Source organism: Sebastes umbrosus, chromosome 24 (genome assembly GCF_015220745.1).
Source record: "Sebastes umbrosus isolate fSebUmb1 chromosome 24, fSebUmb1.pri, whole genome shotgun sequence".
Classification (NCBI taxonomy): Eukaryota; Metazoa; Chordata; class Actinopteri; order Perciformes; family Sebastidae; genus Sebastes; species Sebastes umbrosus.
In genome coordinates, this window is record NC_051292.1 from 29,718 (window position 1) to 36,098 (window position 6,381).

The 6,381-nt window shown below is 43.4% G+C and overlaps 1 long non-coding RNA gene across 1 annotated transcript; it reads right to left on the reverse strand.

Moving 5' to 3' along the window:
* Positions 1-441: 441 nt before the first annotated feature.
* On the reverse strand, positions 442-5,661 carry LOC119484002. Its single transcript, XR_005205889.1, has 3 exons — positions 5,625-5,661; positions 1,869-2,043; positions 442-483 (listed from the first exon to the last, which is right to left on the reverse strand). It is a non-coding gene; the product is annotated as an uncharacterized LOC119484002 (long non-coding RNA).
* Positions 5,662-6,381: the final 720 nt, after the last annotated feature.

Below are 6,381 nucleotides of genomic sequence, written 5' to 3' on the forward strand. Positions count from 1 at the left end.
TTATACGACAATGACAAGAAGATAACTCCCCTTTCATCAGTGTGTCTGTCTGTCTGGGATAGAACAGTGATGTTGTTGCTTTACAGAGATTAATAGTTCTTCATCTTCATCTATGCAGATGGAGAACAAACATCATTCTGATTGGTTGATGCAAAGACGGAGTGCTATCATAAAAACAAAACATACAAATATAAAATGATTTCTCTTGGGTTCAGATTCAGAAAGGAAGTGATGCAGAGCAGATATGTCTGGTGGAGCAGATCTGAAACAGTTGTTACAACAATAGTCAGTGAATTAAAACAACAAGTTTCCAGACATGAAGACATCAGCAGACACATCTACAGTCTTACTTTGGACAGTGCTGGTCTGACTGGCTGTCTGAGGTCCAGGTCTTGTTCTGGTCTGACTGGCTGTCTGAGGTCCAGGTCTTGTTCTGGATCTGGACATCGCTCCTCCACAGAAGCATGACTCCTCTTCTTCTCTCTGTGGAGACATTACTTTATTACTAAAATCATTTGTTGATTGTTGGTGAAGAATATCCAGACTTGTCCGACACTGAAGCTCAGATGGTCACAGAGAAGAGTTAAAGTGTTGGTAGTGAATTCAGCATTCAGTCTGTGATGAAAATGTTCCTTTATTTGAACTCTCCTGCTTTAATAAACTAGAATTAGCTGCTTTTCCTGTCTGACTGTCTGATTGAACATTTAGTGATCTGGCTGAAGTTTGTTCATTAAAGAGGAACAACGGACATTTTTAAAACATTGATATTATTTTGGAGGCTAAATAACTATATAAACTATATAACTATATAAACAAACTGCAACTTGCTCATGTACGCTGATATTGAGAGGACGCTCCAGGAAACCACCAGGTGGCAGCTTCATCACGGTAAACAGTGACTTCCTGTCGGTGGTGATATGAATGGAGGATAGAATCTCAACAACATTTGCAATATAAATAAACACGCTGTCACTTTCTGAATCTATTTTATGTGTTAACAATAAACACTTCTAAGAAAGGGAAATGGTGTCAGACCTCTCTGACTTCTTTAGTCTTCCAGTAGTTCTAGTTTATACAAGTGCTGTCCACTGGAACGGAGAGAGTTGAAATGCTATACTCCATTCATATCTCCACTGAGGTGATTGAACTGAGGTTAGAAGTGGTCTAGATATTGAGGTAGAGCATCAGTCTAAGACACACAGCATGTAACACTGGTGTCCTGATGTTCCTTATTTAACTCCTGACGAACGCAGTACGCAGTATACAGTACATAGTGCATACTGCGTTCCTCAGTAGTATGCACTATGTGACGGTTAAAGTGATGTATTTAGCAGAATGCTAGACCAGGCTTTAGCCTTTAAACCAGCTCTTAAAGGGGAGATGCTTTGCACATGCTTTTTCACCACATGTTACACAGTTCTGATGTGCACTGATTCAAGATGACACCCAGTAGGTCCTAACAGCTGATTCTAGGAGGAGTCAAACCAACAACATATTCAGAGGACCAATATGAGGAACTGAATTACACATTTGAAGCTCATTCTTCCAGATCTTTAGACCATTTCACAGTTGTGAACGTAAACATTCCAGATGTGTCCAGTTTATTTCCTGTTGCAGTGGATCTGAATGAAAACATGATTTAAATTGATGATAAATTGTGAAATGGAGGTTCTCAGGTGTTTTGTTACAGAAATACAATCAGTAGTTTGTGGCTCTAAAACCCAGACTAAGATCCATCTGAGGTTGAAACAGTATCTGCACTAATAGTTCTGCATCAGAATATAAATCTGTTAGCAGAACATTTAGTCTTCATCCTCAATGCATCATCATCATCATCAGGTCAGCTTACAGTAGAAACAGTCTCTTACTTTGACTCTGAGGGTCCAGGTTCATCACTGAAGTCTGGAGGTCTCATCATGGACCGGTCACTCTTCATAGACAGACAGCTGGGTACTGGAGACTTTGCTCTGTCCTCCTCTTCCTCCACACAGTCACTCATCTTCTGATCTGAAGTCAGTCTGACAGGTCAAACAGGAACACTGACTGTGAACATGAAGAGGAAACAAGTTAGTACAAGAGAACAGGAAGTAACACACACCCTCTCTATGGCTGCATCCCAAAGCTCTTCATTTTCATTTCCTCTCTCCTCGCTCCTCACACACCGCCAGTCACTGAGAGATCTTTATAAAACCTGATGAACGGACTTTAAATCACTTTCATTTATTAGAATGATGTGTCTTTTCATGATCTGTTATTTCCCCCGTTAACCTTTATTAATGATTCTATTAAAGTCAGAGAGAGAAGGAGAGTCTGTCTGTCAGCAACAAACACCTTTTACATCATTTATCCTCATTCAGTCACATGAGGCTGATGATTCCTGAACGTCTGGTTTGATATGAGTTACATCATTTACATTTTCCCTTAGCACAATAAATAATGTCCAGTGTTCAAAAGACACCATAGTCATATTCTGGGTTATTAAATAATGAGCTCACAATCAGAATATCAATAACTACAGACGCTAATAATGAATCAATAATATAAAGAGCACTTGTCTTTATTAGTATTAGATCAGTTCAGACACAAACAGCTGTTAGAGCTGACTGACAGCTGATCCAGATGTGATCCAGATGTGATCAGCTGCTGCTGTCATCAGAAACGGACGTCGCTTCACGTGACGCTTCAGAGGAAACGACGTCTCATGGCTCTTAAATCCTATTTCCTCGGTTGCGTTCCAATAGTCCGTTTTGCTCAGGAAGGTTCCTAACTGAGTGAAACGACCCGGAAGTACCTCAGAAGCAGCCGTGATAAGAGCCGTTCAAATTCACCTAATGCTAAGGAAAGGAGCTTCAATGCTTCCTTTACTATCTCCTTTAGGACACACTGGAGCATCCTTTACCAAAGGAAAGGAGCTTCAATGCTTCCTTTACTATCTCCTTTAGGACACACTGGAGCATCCTTTACCAAAGGAAAGGAGCTTCAATGCTTCCTTTACTATCTCCTTTAGCAGAGGACACACTGGAGCATCCTTTACCAAAGGAAAGGAGCGTCAATGCTTCCTTTACTATCTCCTTTAGCAGAGGACACACTGGAGCATCCTTTACCAAAGGAAAGGAGCTTCAATGCTTCCTTTACTATCTCCTTTAGGACACACTGGAGCATCCTTTACCAAAGGAAAGGAGCTTCAATGCTTCCTTTACTATCTCCTTTAGGACACACTGGAGCATCCTTTACCAAAGGAAAGGAGCCTCAATGCTTCCTTTACTATCTCCTTTAGGACACACTGGAGCATCCTTTACCAAAGGAAAGGAGCTTCAATGCTTCCTTTACTATCTCCTTTAGCAGAGGACACACTGGAGCATCCTTTACCAAAGGAAAGGAGCTTCAATGCTTCCTTTACTATCTCCTTTAGCAGAGGACACACTGGAGCATCCTTTACCAAAGGAAAGGAGCTTCAATGCTTCCTTTACTATCTCCTTTAGGACACACTGGAGCATCCTTTACCAAAGGAAAGGAGCCTCAATGCTTCCTTTACTATCTCCTTTAGGACACACTGGAGCATCCTTTACCAAAGGAAAGGAGCTTCAATGCTTCCTTTACTATCTCCTTTAGCAGAGGACACACTGGAGCATCCTTTACCAAAGGAAAGGAGCCTCAATGCTTCCTTTACTATCTCCTTTAGGACACACTGGAGCATCCTTTACCAAAGGAAAGGAGCTTCAATGCTTCCTTTACTATCTCCTTTAGGACACACTGGAGCATCCTTTACCAAAGGAAAGGAGCTTCAATGCTTCCTTTACTATCTCCTTTAGGACACACTGGAGCATCCTTTACCAAAGGAAAGGAGCTTCAATGCTTCCTTTATTATCTCCTTTAGGACACACTGGAGCATCCTTTACCAAAGGAAAGGAGCTTCAATGCTTCCTTTATTATCTCCTTTAGGACACACTGGAGCATCCTTTACCAAAGGAAAGGAGCTTCAATGCTTCCTTTATTATCTCCTTTAGGACACTGGAGCATCCTTTACCAAAGGAAAGGAGCTTCAATGCTTCCTTTACTATCTCCTTTAGGACACACTGGAGCATCCTTTACCAAAGGAAAGGAGCTTCAATGCTTCCTTTACTATCTCCTTTAGGAGGACACACTGGAGGCATCCTTTACCAGAAGGAAAGGAGACAATACATCCCACATATGCCTTGCGGGCTGCAGCATTTAAAAGCGACGCAGCGTTCATCATAATAAACTAGATGCTGATCTTGCATATTATTTTCATACACTAACTGTGATTCATGTTTAGTCTGAGTGGACGGTGACTTCTATATTTAATGAATGATTTATTTTGAACATGTAACAAATACCTCAGTAAAACACAAAACAAGAATAACTAATCAAATGAACAGTAAACAATCAATGAACTAATACAATATTAATAAATATGAAGTGTGAAGAAGTCCAGCCTCCACTTCCAGTATGTGATCCTACCTCTTCTCCAGAACTCCACCAGTGAACTCTATATGGATCATCTAGTCCTGTTTCTTGGTAATGAGGTGATGTTTGTCCTCGTTAGGTCAGATGATCTTTATGATCTGTTGATAGAGTGTTCCAGCAGCAGGATCTCTCTTTCACACACCGCAGGTGAAGCAGTCTGTCACTGAAACACCTGTTTAATACCGCACGGGGAGAAGCAGCGCCTTTTGTAGTCCATCTTCACAACATTGTAGTTCCACCACAGCAGACTGACGTCACTAACATCCGCCGTGGTCGCATCATAATGACGGAGTCTAGTGAAGGAGTCTAGTGAAGGAGTCTAGTGAAGGAGCAGTCAGAGGTTGTCTTTTCCTAACTCCTTCTGAAGTCTCCTTCTCATCTCTCCTTGACCTCATGACGTTTTCCACTGAGCTCAAGGAGAAGTGGTTAGGAGAAGTGGTTAGGAGAAGTGGTTAGGAGAAGTGGTTAGGAGAAGACGTTAGGAGAAGTGGTTAGGAGAAGTGGTTAGGAGAAGTGGTTAGGAGAAGACGTTAGGAGAAGTGGTTAGGAGAAGTGGTTAGGAGAAGTGGTTAGGAGAAGACGTTAGGAGAAGTGGTTAGGAGAAGTGGTTAGGAGAAGTGGTTAGGAGAAGTGGTTAGGACGTCATTATTTGACTATTCGGACGCAACCCTCGTTTCCTCTCTCCTCGCATGGTTTCCTTGCGTCTCTCTCTCTCTCACGCACACACACACGCACACACACACACACACGCACACACACGCACACACGCACACCCACACACACACACACACACACACACACACACACACACACACACACACACACACACACACACACACACACACACAGTATACAGTATAATGAAGCAGCCAGCGCTCCACCTGGTCACTTCTCTTTACCTCTCTGCTGGTTCTCTGGTTCTCTGGTTCTCTGGTTCTCTGGTTCTCTGGTTCTCTGCTTGTTTTCTTGTCTTACAGCAGCTTTAATGAGGATTATTCAGCCAGTCATGACTTTGTGTTCACAGAAGAATCAAACTGTTGAGTTCATTCTAACATTTCTCTCCTCTACAGTCCCAGGGAGGAAACTGACTCAGACACTTTAACAGTAACATAATAACATGTTGGATTAACACTCACCCTGTTTCAGTCTTCAGTCTTCAGTCTTCAGGCTTCAGCCTTCAGTCTTCAGCCTTCAGCCTTCAGCCTTCAGTCTTCAGTCTTCAGCCTTCAGGCTTCAGTCTTCAGTCTTCAGGCTTCAGCCTTCAGCTTCAGCCTTCAGGCTTCAGGCCTTCAGGCCTTCAGCCTTCAGCCTTCAGTCTTCAGCCTTCAGGCTTCAGCCTTCAGCCTTCAGCCTTCAGGCTTCAGTCTTCAGTCTTCAGGCTTCAGCCTTCAGCCCTCAGCCTTCAGCCCTCAGTCTTCAGTCTTCAGGCTTCAGCCTTCAGGCTTCAGGCTTCAGGCTTCAGGCTTCAGGCTTCAGGCTTCAGGCTTCAGGCTTCAGGCTTCAGGCTTCAGGCTTCAGTCTTCAGCCTTCAGCCTTCAGCCCTCAGCCCTCAGCCCTCAGTCTTCAGCCTTCAGGCTTCAGGCTTCAGCCTTCAGGCTTCAGTCTTCAGTCTTCAGGCTTCAGTCTTCAGCCTTCAGTCTGTCAGCCTTCAGCCTTCAGCTTCAGGCTTCAGGCTTCACCTTCAGCCTTCCCTTCAGCCTTCAGGCTTCAGTCTTCAGCCTTCAGCCTTCAGCTTCAGGCTTCAGGCTTCAGCCTTCAGCCTTCAGGCTTCAGTCTTCAGCTTCAGCCTTCAGCTTCAGCCTTTCAGCCTTCAGCCTTCAGCCTTCAGCCTTCAGCCTTCAGTCTTCAGCCTTCAGTCTTCAGTCTTCAGTCTTCAGTCCTTCAGTCTTCAGC